A 17152-nucleotide genomic window follows, 5' to 3' on the forward strand; every position below is an offset into this window, starting at 1 on the left:
AAGGAGCAGTTCTCAGGTTTCTTGTGTACAGAACTTTGGACGTTAGTATAGGCAGAGTTAAAGGCGTTATCCTTAAAAGAGGTACGCTGAATTACAATATTCCATATATTGGAGTTATTTTATTTGCATACATGACCCGACTGGAATAGACAAAATGGACGCGAATTCAGATCGAGTTGAGTTCAAACCCCGTCCCGCCATCTAGATTAGTATCCTCTGAATAGTTTACGGCGAATGTCACATGGTTCGGTTCGAAACGTCTGTAATAGGTACCGCCTTCGTAACTGCTCACTCCTGTGTCTAACATCCTCGCCATAAACGAGACGTTAAACACTAATATTTTCTTCGCTAAGAAACTGTGTAATTTCCGTGTCTCATTTCTTTCCTCGTTGGGTACTAAGCAACATTCAGGCATCCCCTTCAGTAGCTTCCGTTGAAACTAAACTTAACTCTAAAATCCGTCCGAATAGGCCTTGGAAGTCCCAACTGTGCCGACCGGCCGCCGTGTCGTCTTCAGTTCACAGGCGTAACTGGATTCAGATGTGGACGGGCATGTGGTCAGCACACCAGTAGCTTCCGTTGGCGCAGAAATAATATCATGTCTCGAGACACAGCGTTTCAGTGCAAGTTGTATTTCGGTTTCTTATGCAACAATGTAATATGACGCTGAGCACGTGCCTTTCATATTAGTTACTTCTGTTAGTAACCCACTTCAGTCTGGATGTTGCATGTAACTGAAGTTTTTGTTATTTGTTATTTCCTGATATATTGACACAGCAAGACTAAAAGTTGAAGATGATGTAACAATCGAGACCGATAATACAGATCCAAAATTTTTGTTGTTTCCAGAAAAACGCACTGAGCAATAAGATTAATATTGTGATTACCAGCAGCTATAACTACTTAATGCATAGCGATACACCAATAAGAATTACAGAAAATATGAAAGAAATTTCAAAATTTTGATCTTGGCTCAACCACAGGGGCTCGGACACCGGAGCATGTGGTGATGCATGAATTAAATGTTCCATGTCGTAAATGAAGTTCTGGTTCTTAGGCAGAATTTAGAATGTAAGCACTGTCGGTCGGTTACCACAATGCAGAGAAGACATGGCCGACGATAGAAGTCACACGAAATAACATATGACCGGCAAGAAACAGATTCTTGTTACGACCGCTCGGCGTCTCCATCCCTTGTATCGAAGGGACGGCAACTTTTGACTTTCACTACACGTCCTGCACAGTTCGGGAGTTCTCATCATCACCTTTTTTACCACATATGGCGCTGCACCTTCTTGCAACATACGTACAAGGGAGGTTCTTCACAAACAGGCATATGCAATTAAATGCAACGCCGTAAAACCTTTGAAGGAGGACGCGCGCCAGAAAGCCAGACTCTTACTAAAGACTTTGCATGAGATGGTTTCAGGAACCACAAGTTAATACAGTCGCCCAATAAAAACAGATGCGGGGAAAGAAGACGTACAGGTGACGTGCACATTATTTGTAAGTGATACATGTTTTTTACTTTGCATTGTCAGTATTGTCGTAACGGCCGTTTTCTGCACTACATTTTTACCGATTCTTTGTTTCTCGAGTTTTCCTGCTTCCTGCACATATTGAATATTGTTTTGCTTTGTTTGATCGATTTTAGGTACTCTATTGACTTTGAAGTTCTATATTTGTTCAATTATTGGTCGTACTGAGATAACTTGTTAATACCAACATTTGCAGACTCGCTACCTGTAGTTTACAAGTTCAGTACAATAGGCATTTGTGCAAAGGTCGAAGTGCAACTCCCCTACACCACAATGGTAATTCTCACTGGAGCAACCAACGTTATCGCTGTCCTCTGCGAAGATACGCAGCCTGCGTAGCTTGGGGTCAAGTTATTTCGTGTGCTGCACTCTACAATCAGGTGCACCTAACTGTCAACAACGTTTGCAGTTGACACTGTGAGTTTGTGGAAAGATGATGTTTGCACAAAGGAAAAAGTACCAGCAAGAAATATTGGAAGACTTCGGCTTTAGTTTGAATATTGTCCACGGATCTGACGTAGGTAACCAACAGGGAGCTAGAAATACCGAAAACAACATTATGGCGTCTTCTCAAAACGTAGCTAAAAGGGAAGCTGTAAGTGTTTAAGATGTTACGGGAAATGAATATAGGAAGAGTACGTCGTACATACGAATTACGCTCAGCACTGCCGGAGGCAATGGAGGAAGAAATATTTACTATACGCTATGAATGTTTTTGGATAGAGTCTGCCTTTGGCAAAACACCTAAAACCTACTGTCACTCTCTCTCTCTCTCTCTCTCTCTCTCTCTCTCTCCCTCTCTCCCTCCATCTCTCTTTCTCCCCTTTTCACACCTCACACACACACACACACACACACACACACACACACACACACACACACACACACACACACATTGATTAATTTCAGGCATAGAAATAACAATGATCAAATCATAAATTTGGCTTAAACAATTTATCTGCTTTAAGGTGTAACTAGTTGCAGATGACAAACTGTGAAACAAAACAGTCACTGTAGAAACACAGCATATCAGAAAAACACATCATGTGATAAATAGGTATGAATTCAAAATTTTATGTGTTTTTTCAAATAACTGTAATTACGATTTCAAACTAATGCTTACATGTATACAAACTGTAAAGAACATTCTTTATCTTTAACAGCCACACCATAAAAGCCTACTGAAGATGCTGCAACTGTAGTGAAACATGTTTGGGTTAAAAAACAAAACTGTTTTTTGCTAAACGCGGACCCTATCCAGAAACAAACATATTGTTAACGTAAACACAGAAAAAAGAGCTTCAACCCCAAGATGATTATTTGTTGTACACATCATTTTCAGCGATGAGGAAATCTTTAACACAAGTTATGAGGTTGAATGGTACATCATTCGACTACTGGGTACTGTAGAGGCTTATGTGTAACTGAATATCAAAGTGTCTCACGAAAAGTTTATGCTCTTCGGCATTCAGTACAAAAAATGTACACTCCACTTTGCCTTCATTGAGCTGTTTCAACAATAGAGATTCGCACATCGTTAAATAAACATCTTACAAACCGTTACTGAATAACTGGACCAGAGGACACCTACTAGACCACTGGACTGACATTCATTATTTTTTATGCCATCGGGAAAAACAAATCTGATAGTCTACGCGTCGGGGCATGAAATATTAGATCCATCAGTCGCGTATGTGAGATAGAGAAACTAAAAATGGAAATGGATAGTGTAACACCGCCTTATCCTTCGAACTAAGTTGACCGTGCTCAGAAAAGGATTATGTATAGTATCTTTCACTTGAGTTTTGAGAACATACTGGTTGATTAGCTACAGAAACACTCCACTATAACTAGACGTTGTTATTTTTTACTGATACTTTTTCGTCAAACAATTTCATACAACCCGGCACTAAACAACTATTCAACAACTGAACAATACTTGGTCGAATATTTACAAGAAACACAGTAGAGAGTGTGATTCCAACACTAGAACAGGAGCGTGCCAGGCCAAGAAAACCACCAGGGAAAGTTCACACAAGAGAACTTGAATGCAAGCGGTAGTGGCTCGAATCGCCATTTGCTGCTCGTTTGTTCCTGTTTTATTGACACAGCAATAGTTACTTTCTTAATTATTGATAGAAGTTAATGTTCTCCATTGTGTTACATTACGATTATGTAGATTAAGCTACACATCTCAAAATAAGTTGAAATTATGTACAATGTGTATTAGTGAAGTGCGGCGGCAGGCTGGTCAGGTGAGTACAGGATTGCCTACCCAAAGTCAAACAGGGGTAATGCAGGAGTATATCTAGTAATGTATACGAAAGCGAAAATGAAAGTACGCTACTATGAACGTGTTGTCATAACAAATATAGACAAAAAATGGTTCAAATGGCTCTGAGCACTATGGGACTTAAAATCTGAGGTCATCGGTCCCCTAGAACTTACAACTACTTAAAGCTGACCGTAGCGGTCGCGCGGTTCCAGACTGAAACGCCTAGAATCTCTCGGCCACACGGGCCTGCACAAAGATAGATACAAACGCCACATCCACTACAATAGTACGGGATCATAATTATGTCAGTTAGCTCTGCAGATGATGAGGCTGGAAAAACGAATTATGACATAAAAGAAATTAACTAAGTGAGGCAAAAACTTGTCATGGAGGATAGGAATTCCATAATAGGAAAAGAACGAGAAGTAATAACAGTGGAAATACATGGACTAGACGAAACGAAACAAGCAGAATGCCGCCTCGTTGAATTTTGCATAGAGCATAATGTAATCATTGCTAATACTTGGTATGAGATCCATGACGGAAGGTTTTATGCATGGAAAAAATGTGACAGGAAGGAAAGAAGATTGGGGTTTAATGTCCTGTAGACAATGACCTTGTTACAGATGGAACGCAAGTCTGGAATACAGACGAATGTGAAAGGAAATTGGTCGTGACCTTTTCAAGGGAACTATCCAGTTCTCAGCGGGACTCAGTAGCAGCAGAAGCAGCGTTCTCCTGAAGATGGCGAAGAGTTGGATCGCCGAAATATGGAATCGAGTTAATTTTAGGATCCGGCAGCAAACCCGAAGAGACGCCGGGCAAGCTTACGAAGTCATACCCACGCATTTGTCTGAAGCGATTTAGGGAAACCGCTGAAAACCCTCCGGCCTTTGTGGCCTCAGTAGTGTCAGTGTCGCCCTAACCGCCGTCTGCTTCACGTCTGCTGTGCAGCGAGCTACCTTAATTTAAGTATTAACTGTATTTTTCTTACTTGTCACTTCTTCTTCTGCGTGTTTTTGCTTTTAGGAAGCTTTAATAGTCGAGTGATATTAAGTGTTCCATAGATCTCGTGTTTGTTTTGAATACAGTCAGAGAGTCCCTTTAGTCAGCCATAGTGCTAGTAGTGCTAGTGTTTGTTTTGAATACAGTCCAGAGACAGGTAGTGCTATTTTCCTTGTTTTCTACAAGGAGTGGTTAGCAATCACACTTTCGTCAATAATCAACCGCCTTTAGTGAATTAGCAGTCTATTTAAAAGTTTATTAACACTCTATAGTAAATTGACCTCTTAGGATGGATAGGATGTGTGGCTGCTGTGTACGGACGCAGGAGGAGCTGGCCACTCTTCGCGAACAGCTGAGCGTGTTGATGGCTGCGGTCAGCCGTCTTCAGGCTGCTGCCTCGGAATGTAGCGGCAGTGGGGAGTCTGGTGCGTCGCAAGGTACACCCCAGGTGTTACATGCTTCACCCACTGTCCCTGCTGTCGAGACATCTTCGCGGGTACCGGGCGCAGTTGGGCCACCCTCTCCCCAAGGGGAGTGGCGGGTTCAGCGGCGTTCGCGGCGCACGAGGCGGAGGGTCAATGTGGAGGCTGGCCGTGTGGCATCGCCCGCTCTGCCTGTGAGTGGACATGTGGCTGCTCCTTCAGCAAGGTCCGAGCAGGCACATGGGGGGAGGGGTTTATTAGTTATTGGGAGCTCCAACGTTAGGCGGGTGATGGAGCCCCTTAGGGAAATAGCGGAAAGGTCGGGGAAGAAGGCCAGTGTTCACTCTGTCTGCTTGCCGGGGGGTCTCATCCGAGATGTGGAGGACGCCCTACCGGCGGCGATAGAGAGCACTGGGTGCACCCGACTGCAAATTGTTGCTCATGTCGGCACCAATGACTCCTGCCGTCTGGGTTCAGAGGTCATCCTCAGTTCGTACAGGCGGCTGGCGGAGTTGGTGAAGGCGGAAAGCCTCGCTCGCGGGGTGGAATCAGAGCTAACTATTTGTAGTATCGTTCCGAGAACCGATCGCGGTCCTCTGGTTTGGAGCCGAGTGGAAGGCTTAAACCAGAGGCTCAGACGATTCTGCGGAGAGCTGGGGTGCAAATTTCTCGACCTCCGCTATCGGGTGGAGAAATGTAGGGTCCCCCTGAAAAGGTCAGGCGTGCACTACACGCCGGAAGCGGCTACGAGGGTAGCGGAGTACGTGTGGAGTGCACATGGGGTTTTTTTAGGTTAGAGAATTCCCTCCCTAGGCCCGACAAGACGCGTCCTGAGACGCGGCAAGGCAGGAGTAGACAAAATGCAACAAGGAATAACAATATTAATGTGCTTATAGTAAACTGCAGGAGCGTCTATAGAAAGGTCCCAGAACTGCTCTCATTAATAAACGGTCACAACGCCCATATAGTACTAGGAACAGAAAGTTGGCTGAAACCAGACGTAAACAGTAATGAAATGCTAAACTCGGATTGGAATGTATACCGCAGAGATAGGCTGGACAGTGAAGGGGGAGGCGTGTTTATAGCGATAAGAAGTGCAATAGTATCGAAGGAAATTGACGGAGATTCGAATTGTGAAATGATTTGGGTGAAGGTCACGGTTAAAGCAGGCTCAGACATGGTAATTGGATGTCTCTATAGGCCCCCGGGCTCAGCAGCTGTTGTGGCTCAGCACCTGAAGAATAATTTGGAAAATATTTCGAGTAGATTTCCCCACCATGTTATAGTTCTGGGTGGAGATTTTAATTTGCCGGATATAGACTGGGAGACTCAGACGTTCATAACGGGTGGCAGGGACAAAGAATCTAGTGAAATATTTTTAAGTGCTTTATCTGAAAACTACCTTGAGCAGTTAAACAGAAAACCGACTCGTGGCGATAACATACTAGACCTTCTGGTGACAAACAGACCCGAACTATTTGAATCAGTTAATGCAGAACAGGGAATCAGCGATCATAAAGCGGTTACTGCATCGATGATTTCAGCCGTAAATAGAAATATTAAAAAAGGTAGGAAGATTTTTCTGTTTAGCAAAAGTGACAAAAAGCAGATTTCAGAGTACTTGGTGGCTCAACACAAAAGTTTTGTCTCAAGTACAGACAGTGTTGAGGATCAGTGGACAAAGTTCAAAACCATGGTACAATATGCGTTAGATGAGTATGTGCCAAGCAGGATCGTAAGAGATGGGAAAGAGCCACCGTGGTACAACAACCGAGTTAGAAAACTGCTGCGGAAGCAAAGGGAACTTCACAGCAAACATAAACATAGCCAAAGCCTTGCAGACAAACAAAAATTACGCGAAGCGAAATGCAGTGTGAGGAGGGCTATGCGAGAGGCTTTCAATGAATTCGAAAGTAAAGTTCTATGTACTGACTTGGCAGATAATCCTAAGAAATTTTGGTCCTATGTCAAAGCGGTAGGTGGATCAAAACAAAATGTCCAGACACTCTGTGACCAAAATGGTACTGAAACAGAGGATGACAGACTAAAGGCCGAATTACTAAATGTCTTCTTCCAAAGCTGTTTCACAGAGGAAGACTGCACTGTAGTTCCTTCTCTAGATTGTCGCACAGTTGACAAAATGGTAGATATCGAAATAGACGACAGAGGAATAGAGAAACAATTAAAATCGCTCAAAAGAGGAAAGGCCGCTGGTCCTGATGGAATACCAGTTCGATTTTACACAGAGTACGCGAAGGAACTTGCCCCCCTTCTTGCAGCGGTGTACCGTAGGTCTCTAGAAGAGCGAAGCGTTCCAAAGGATTGGAAAAGGGCACAGGTCATCCCCGTTTTCAAGAAGGGACGTCAAACAGATGTGCAGAACTATAGACCTATATCTCTAACGTCGATCAGTTGTAGAATTTTGGAACACGTATTATGTTCGAGTATAATGTCTTTTCTGGAGACTAGAAATCTACTCTGTAGGAATCAGCATGGGTTTCGAAAAAGACGGTCGTGTGAAACCCAGCTCTCGCTATTCGTCCACGAGACTCAGAGGGCCTTAGACACGGGTTCACAGGTAGATGCCGTGTTTCTTGACTTCCGCAAGGCGTTTGACACAGTTCCCCACAGTCGTTTAATGAACAAAGTAAGAGCATACGGACTATCAGATCAATTGTGTGATTGGATTGAGGAGTTCCTAGATAACAGAACGCAGCATGTCATTCTCAATGGAGAGAAGTCTTCCGAAGTAAGAGTGATTTCAGGTGTGCCGCAGGGGAGTGTCATAGGACCGTTGCTATTCACAATATACATAAATGACCTGGTGGATGACATCGGAAGTTCACTGAGGCTTTTTGCAGATGATGCTGTGGTGTATCGAGAGGTTGCAACAATGGAAAATTGTACTGAAATGCAGGAGGATCTGCAGCGAATTGACGCCTGGTGCACGGAATGGCAATTGAATCTCAATGTAGACAAGTGTAATGTGATGCGAATACATAGAAAGATAGGTCCCTTATCATTTAGCTACAAAATAGCAGGTCAGCAACTGGAAGTAGTTAATTCCATAAATTATCTGGGAGTACTCATTAGGATTGATTTAAAATGGAATGATCATATAAAGTTGATCGTCGGTAAAGCAGATGCCAGACTGAGATTCATTGGAAGAATCTTAAGGAAATGCAATCCGACAACAAAGGAAGTAGGTTACAGTACGCTTGTTCGCCCAATGCTTGAATACTGCTCAGCAGTGTGGGATCCGCACCAGGTAGGGTTGATAGAAGAGATAGAGAAGATCCAACGGAGAGCAGCGCGCTTCGTTACAGGATCATTTAGTAATTGCGAAAGCGTTACGGAGATGATAGATAAACTCCAGTGGAAGACTCTGCAGGAGAGACGCTCAGTAGCTCGGTACGGGCTTTTGTTAAAGTTTCGAGAACATACCTTCACCGAAGAGTCAAGCAGTATATTGCTCCCTCCTACGTATATCTCGCGAAGAGACCATGAGGATAAAATCAGAGAGATTAGAGCCCACACAGAAGCATACCGACAATCCTTCTTTCCACGTACAATACGAGACTGGAATAGAAGGGAGAACCGATAGAGGTACTCAGGGTACTCTCCGCCACACACCGTCAGGTGGCTTGCGGAGTATGGATGTAGATGTAGATGTAGATGTAGCGGTTCTAGGCGCTTCAGTCCGGAACTGCGCTGCTGCTATGGTCGCAGGTTCGAATCCTACCTCGGGCATAGGTGTGTGTGATGTTCTTAGGTTAGTTAGGTTTAAGTAGTTCTAAGTCTACGAGACTGATGACCTCAGATGTTAAATCCCTTAGTGGGTAGAGCCATTTTAACCATTTGAACGGAAAATATAAATCTGGATGGCCAAACGGGGGTTTGAACCGTCATACTCTCAAATTCGAAGTAATTCAGAGATTTCGAAAGCAGATTTTAAACTGAAAAATGTATCCAGGGGTGTGTGTGTACTCTGACAACAATGTTTTGGGTATGGACTGATGATTAATGCAGAAAGTTGGGAAATCAGTGTGGTAGCGGTTGGATACGTTAAAAGAACGGGTGATTGTCGAGAAATTCACACAGAACATTAGGGAACAATTAATTGGAACACGGGAAAGGAGTGCGACAGAACATAAATGAGTAGCTTTGAAGAATGAAATAGCAGCAGCAGATCAGACACCGATACGACAAGACTGATAGAAATCTTTGGATGACAAATATTATATTTAATCTAATTGATGAGAGGAGAAAAAAATAAAAATACGGCATTTGAAGCTGGCAAAAGGGAATACAGATATCTAAAAAATGAGATTGACAGGAAATGCAAAATGGTAAAGCAGGAATGATTGTTGGAGAAATGCAAGGTTATTGAACCATCCGTAACTACGGGAAAGATAGAAGATTCCTCTAGGAAAATTGAAATGACCTTTGCAGAAAGAATTTAACAATTCCAAGGAGGGTAGGTGCTGACAGACGTCAATACCAACAGACAGTGGCTGCAAAATTCTATCTGGAATTATGAACAGGCATGTAGAAAAATCGATCTGGAGGAAGCTCAGTTTAGGTTCAGGGGAACGTAGGAACACGGAATGCAATATTAACCCTACGACTTATCTTAGGTGATAGAATGAAGAAAGCCAAAAGCACGTGTAAAACATTTGTAGATTTAGTGAAACCCCGCTGTTACAGCTTCCTGCACGCCGAAGCCTTGGATAATGAAGATTTGAAGCTCTCGTTCTGTTGACTGGTATGGTAACAGTGCTCCTGACGCGAAGTATAAAGTGACTGCAGCGACAATCAAACATAACGGCCGGGGAGGATGTACGTTGACCTGGTCATTGTTCTTTCGCCTTTCCGTGCTTGATGAACAACAATGACAGATATCAGCGTCTTCACTGTGGATGTGCGCTTAGTGGCAAAGGTATGAATCCATGAACGGAAGCACAACGACGAAAATATGTAACAGCTGATGGACAGGACTTTTGAACGGTTCGGGAAGGAACCAAAGTCAACAAACTTCGTTTACATAAGAGGATGAAGTTTTCGCCTGCGAATTCTTTTGGGTGTCCCCTGCACTGATCGTCCGTCAACCCGAAGGGAAGAAAAAAATGCCCTGAAATTAGTGTGCGTCTATTATATGTCGTTCATAAAGTGTGCTGCAGAACATGCTGTTAAAAGTAGTACAATGAAACTCCATACGAAACTGGATTTGGACCTGGAAGCATTCCGAATAATGGCCGTCAATGAACTAACGGACGATGACTTATAAACAGTCGGAGATGTATCAAGTTGTGCAGTGAGGATTGCTCTGTACATCTTTTGAAAAAATAACGGTATTGTTGAAGTTACAATGGAATAACTGCTCGGATAAAAGGGAATACCTGCCATCCCGTAATCTTAAATGTTTACTAAGCTTCTTATCGCTAACAGTGTTCGACAGTGATGACTGGAAAATATTTCTGGAAACTCTGAAGGTAGTTGAGGTAAATTACGGAGAGTAAAAGATTTGCCGACATTGTACAGAAACAAGAGTGATGTTAAGATTCGAGGAAAATGGAAGAAGCGAGGTGGTTGAGAAGGGAGTGAAACAGGGATGCAGCCTCTCCCCGACATTATTCAATATGTACACTGAACAAGCAGTTGAGGTTTGTCGATGGTACTGTAATTCTCTCAGAGATGCAAAGCTCTTCCAAAAGCATGTGATCGGGATGGATGGCATCGTGAGAAGAAGTCGTAAGATGATCACCAACAAAATTAAATCAAGTGTTATGGAACGTAGTAGAACTAAATTAGGCGATGATAATGGATTTAGATAAGGAAATGAGATACTCAAAATACTTGATGATTTTTGCTCTTAGGGCAGCAAAATAACCGCTGATGGCCAAAGGAGAGAGGGTATAAAATGCAGACTGTCTGTAGCAGGGAAATCGTTTCAGAAATAAAGGAATTTGTAGGCGTCTGACATAAATGTACACTTTACGAAAACTTTTGTGAAGGTATTTGTGTAAAGTGTAGCTCGTACAGAAGTAAAATGTGAACAATAAGCAGCAGAGGCTAGAGGAGAAGCTTTAGAAATTTGGAGCTACTGAAGACTGCGGGAGCTTACATAGGTAGATTGCATAACTAATGCTTAGTTGCTGAATCGAAATGGGGAGAAAAGATTTATTGCACAGTCTGACTAGGAGAAGGGGTCGATTGGTAGGACACATCTTGAGGCGTCAGGGAAGAAGTTTTCACGTTATATAGTAGAATTGGGAGCTAGTTTTTGGAATGAAGTCAGCAACAGTAATATCAACAGACCTTCTGTATGTGCTTCATTTCCGAAAATGAATTCCAAAACTCAGAATGTACCTTCCATTTGGTTCAGAAAGTACAGCACAAAACCGGTTATCACTTACTGTTGTTCTTGTGACCCAGGTGATTCAAAAAATAGTTCAAATGTCTCTGAGCACTATGGGACTTAACTTCTGAGGTCATCAGTCCCCTAGAACTTAGAAATACTTAAACCTAACTAACCTAAGGACATCACACACATCCATGGCGGAGGCAGGATTCGAATCTGCGACCGTAGTGGTCACGCGGTTCCGGACTGTAGCGCCTAGAACCGCTTGGCCACTCCGGCCGGCCCAGGTGATTCATGTAGAAAACCTATATAGTATGTAAAAAATTTTTAATACTCATTTACATTATTTGTACTTCTTATCCATGGGTTGTTATACTATGGCCAATTACAATGAGGTGACAAAAGTTGTAAGGTGGCAGAATACATGGTCAGATTCGCAATTTACATGAGACCTCTACAAATAGCAATGAGAAGGTGAAGATGACACCTAACGTAAATCGACAGTTATGTAAACATTTGCCTATCAATATGTAATGCAAAAAGGGATGACAGTCAGTCGATGGTAATTAACACACCATTCCTATACAACGCATGTCTTAGAGCAGAAGGGAGAACAGGGAACGTGAGTCGAGTCGCTTTTAGTTTTGAGAAGCCAGCTCCACAACAGCGTAACGAAACCGCACTGCGGGAGCTACGCAGGCAACCACTTAAAGGGGTAGCAGGAAAGAGGACATCGCTGGAGGGCCGCCTGTGGCGAGGGCATCGGTACAAAGGCAGAGAAGAAGCTTTAGAAAACTGTGTTTCGGATTTCCAATGGGATACGAACAAAGCAAGTGGCGCAATTTCGTTCAGCAAGTGCGACACACGGATAGGTCAATGTACTTTAGGCATCTACAGTGGGCACAAAACGTCCGATTGGCGGAAACTCACTAGGAAGGAGAAAACTACTGAAGTTTCGACACAGTTTGATAGAAGGGATGTTTAGATTTGCAGTGGGCGTTTCTACGAAATATGAGGAAGGCTCCTATTGGTGGAAATAGAACATGACGTGAAAAAGGAACCGAAGTGGAGCGAGGCAGTTCTACCATGAGAGGACAAGAGAGAAATCTTGGAACGGGACTCTTCTGTGAACTGGCGTCAAGATCAGAACGGAGTGCTTAATGCTCCGTACAATGTAGAAAAGGTACTGGTGTGGACACTGCGTTCACAGTGGCTGCACTCCAGCTAAAATTAGCTGTAGCAACGTTTACCTCCAACTATGAAGAAACGAACCAGCAAAATTAGTTAATTGTTCTTGTGAGAAGTGAGAGGGCACTATAATATGCATGCTGCTCCAAACATGTTTTCTCGCATAACGAGAAACATAGTGAAAGTTTCTGCTGGAAAGTTCAGTAAAGGGCAGATTCGTTTTGTAGGAATTTCAGTGGGAGAGAGCGGCATTTCAGAGAGCTGCACGTCGCAGCTTAAGGTAAATACTGTGTGCAGAGGCATAAACTTTATTGGTTCACCAGCTTGCATCCACTGTAAACTCTAGCGGCCTTCGGTAATCTTGCGCTCAAATTTATCACTTGATTAACGATCCACCGTAGACTTGATTGTCATCTTATGTAGTACAAAACTTTGAACCGGAATCGGAAGATTTTCTTAGTACTGACCAACATCATAACGTAGGTGTGGGAGCAATTTGTCCAATTGAACTTTCATATTATTGTGCTTAGGATTAATGTAAAGAAACTTGCAATTAAACTTTCATAATATTGTGCTTAAGCTTAATGTTCTTTCAGAGAGTTAATATTTAAAACTCTTGTGTATAAACTTATTTAACTTCTTGAGGTTGCCAAGATGCATTATCCATTGCGCTGTCTTTATTTTTGCAAGTTGAAAACGGTGTGATAAAGTGGTGTATGCTGTGTTTCCACGAAATGGACAGGGTCCTCTGATCAAACTGAACCGATCCCTAACTGGAAATATCTACAAGGGTCACTCCAAAAGAAATGCACACTTATTTTTTTAAAAAAATCCATCTTTTATTCTACATGTTTGAAAGTTTTACAATGTGTAGATACATCCTTTAGGAACAATATTTTCATTTCCCACATAATTTCCATCCCTCTCAACTGCCTTACACCATCTTGGAACCAGCGCCTGTATACCCGCACGGTAAAATTCTGGACCAGCCTGTTGGAGCCATTGTGTGGCAGCGTGCACAAGGGAGTCACCATCATAGAGAGTCTTTCAGTTTTCCAAAGAGATGATAGTCACATGGAGCCAGGTCAGGACTCTAAGAAGGGTGTTTCAGTGCTGTCCGTCCGAATTTTGTGATAGCTTCCATGGTTTTTTGACTGACATGTGGCCGTGCATTGTCGTGCAACAGCAAAACATCCTGCTTTTGCCGGTGTGGTAGAACACGACTCAGTCGAGCTTGAAGCTTCTTCAGTGTCGTCACTTATGCATCAGACTTCATAGTGGTTCCACTTGGCATAATGTCCACCAGCAACAGTCCTTCGGAATCGAAAAATTCCGTAACCATAAATTTTTCAGTATAAGGTGAGGTTTTGATTTTTTTTTCTTGGGTGAATTTGCATGATGCCATTCCAACGACTGCGTCTTCGTCTCTGGTGAAAAATGATGGAGGCGTGTTTCATTACCTGTCACAATTCTTCCAAGAAATTCTTCTCCACCATTCTCGTACTGTTCCAAAAGTTCGCTGCATACCGTTTCTCTTGTTTCTTTGTGAGCCACTGTCAACATCCTGGGAAACCACCTGGCGCAAACCTTTTTTAACGTCACCACTTTCAGTTTTCTGCAGACACTTCCTTCCCCTATCCCAACGTAGCGTGACAATACGTTCACTGTCATGTGTCTGTCAACAGCACCAATTCGTTAACTCTCTGCACATTGTCTGGAGTGTGTGCAGTACGAGGCCTGCCGCTGCGAGGGCAATCCTCAATATTGCGGTGCACGCTTTCATCACGTAACCTGCTTGCCCACCGACTAACTCTGCTGCGATCGACAGCATCATCTCCATACACCTTTTTCAAGCTCTTGTGGACGTTTCCCACCGTCTCGTTTTCACAGCACATGAATTCTATGACAGCACGTTGCTTCTGACGAACGTAAGGTGTAGCAGCCATCTCGAAGACATGCTGTCACGGCGCCACTCACGGGAGCAGGTTGAACTAAGTTTGTAAACAAGCGGGAAGGATGTATCTACACACTGTAAAACTTTCACACATGCAGAATGAACACTGTATTTTTACAAAAATAGTGTGCATTTCTTTTGGAGTGACCCTCGTATATTTGGCTACTTTGAGATCGTCTGAAGCCATTCATGGACTTCATGTTCCCATCAACGATGGAATTTTTGTACGTGACAAAGCACCATGCCAATCGGCGGCAGTTGTTCACCGTTGGTTTCAAGAATATTCTGGACAATGCTCGCGAATGATTTGGTCACCTAGATCGCCCTACAGTAATCCCATCGGACAATTATGGAACGTAATCGAGAGACCCGTTCGTGCACAAAATCTTGCTCTGGCTACACTTTCGCACTATAGGGGCAGTATGGCTCAATATTTCCGGAGGGGACCTCCTACGATGTGTTCAATCCTTGCCGCATCGAGTTACTGCACTACTCCGAGCGCTGTTGGTCTGGCCGGCACTTGGATGGGTGACCATCCAGCCGCCGTGCGCTGTTGCCGTTTTTCGGGGCGCACTCAGCCTCGTGATGTCAAATGAGGAGCTACTCGACCGAACAGTAGCGGCTCCGGCCACAGAAAACCATCATAACGACCGGGAGAGCGGTGTGCTGACCACACGCCCCTCCTTATCTGCATCCTCAACTGAGGATGACACGGCGGTCGGTGGGCCCGATGGGCCACTTGTGGCCTCAAGACGGAGCGCGCGCCATCATTTCTATCACCTGAATGTATATCTGACAGTAATCGCTACATTCATTTTGAAATGACATGACAATTTTAAAAAAAAGTCACTGTGGGATTCACCGCCGTGTAGAAATGTCATACACTGTTGTTTATACAAAGTTACTGACGAAGTGAATTTGCATTATATTGACACTCTGATGACTATTTTCTGCATTCTCAGTTTTTCTATACACAAGAGTGCAGGCTGCCGAATAACACAGCTCGATGATGGAAGTGGAACACGAACAAAGTAATCCATTGCACTCACGAACCTATTCATTTATTTGCTACTTACATATATTAGGTATGCAGGCCCTCATTTCCTTTCATTGCACTGAAATTCGTTTCAAATATCAATTATCACGATGAAGTTAGTTTTTTATAAAGGTTATTTTTAGCCGTTAAAAATAACTGCGAAAAGTAAGTTACCCGTTCTACGAAATGCACCAACGGCGTACCTCTGCGTCTGGTATAAGTTACTGCGGATGCGGTTGTCAGTGTAACGGTCACAGAACGCGTTACAGATACTGCGGGTATTACTAACTGGCAGCAGTATCTGCTGAACTGTGTGGTACCGTCAAGTTGAGCCGATTATACAGATACGTAGAAATCCCGAGCAGAATGAGTTTATAGTATCTCCCAGTCAATAACGTTTCAGAGGTTATCGATGTTACATAAACGATAGGGAATGGCGTAATGTGAAATTTGTCTATCTAATGTAATCAGAAAGTTAGTTTTGAAAGCAGAAGTCAGGAAAAATTTCATTTCGCAATTATAAGTGAAATATTTAATAAGCGCTTTTTAAAATAGGCGTAAATTGTTACGTGCGCAAAATGCGAATCTTCATTTCTGCTGTCTGATCTACTGAAAGACTACACAAGTAACGGTGGTAACAAGGTAGCACAATCATTTATTCCTGTGCACGGTTTACGTTTGAGATAAACTGTGGTATGGTGTGGAGATAACGGTTTGAAGACGATTTTAATAACTGCTCACAAAATTAATCCAGATGACAACGTACTAAATTTTAGCTTGAGACAAACCATTTCTTCGTACATTACCTTATTTTCAGGCCTCAGTAATCTCGCTCATTGTGTTGCTCTGCAAATAGGATTACTACCGTACTTCCCACACTCTCACTCGTCACTGTCATGTTGCACAACTTTCTCTTTAATTACACCTATGCCTTTTTCATTCTTACTGCACAAATCACATTGGTGAATTCATTATCCTAGATGATGAGGTAGTGCCATAGTTGGCTGGTCCTGCGTTTCTTCATCTCGGTACACCATCGGCAGCGAAAGGGAACGAAAAGTATCCTTATAGCATCTTCTAAAAACGAAACAGTAATGGACTCCAGTTATCCTGTATTCTGATTACGAATAGTCTCCAATAGTTCTTTATTTTTTAAAACATCCGTTTATTCCGATAGTTATTTGCAGGGAGGTACGAATATCGTAAGGCAATTGTGATTTATCCAGGGCGAGATAGAGCGAGACCTATTAGTAGAACATTCGTCGGTTAACAAGTAGTGCACAGTATCAGCACACTCAATTGTTATTTTCGTGGTAGTAAGAGCATCACGTGGTCAATGTATTCATAAGTAGTGCAAGAAAGAGCGAGACCGA

The sequence above is a fragment of the Schistocerca gregaria genome, chromosome 6 (genome assembly GCF_023897955.1).
Source record: "Schistocerca gregaria isolate iqSchGreg1 chromosome 6, iqSchGreg1.2, whole genome shotgun sequence".
NCBI classification, from domain to species: Eukaryota; Metazoa; Arthropoda; class Insecta; order Orthoptera; family Acrididae; genus Schistocerca; species Schistocerca gregaria.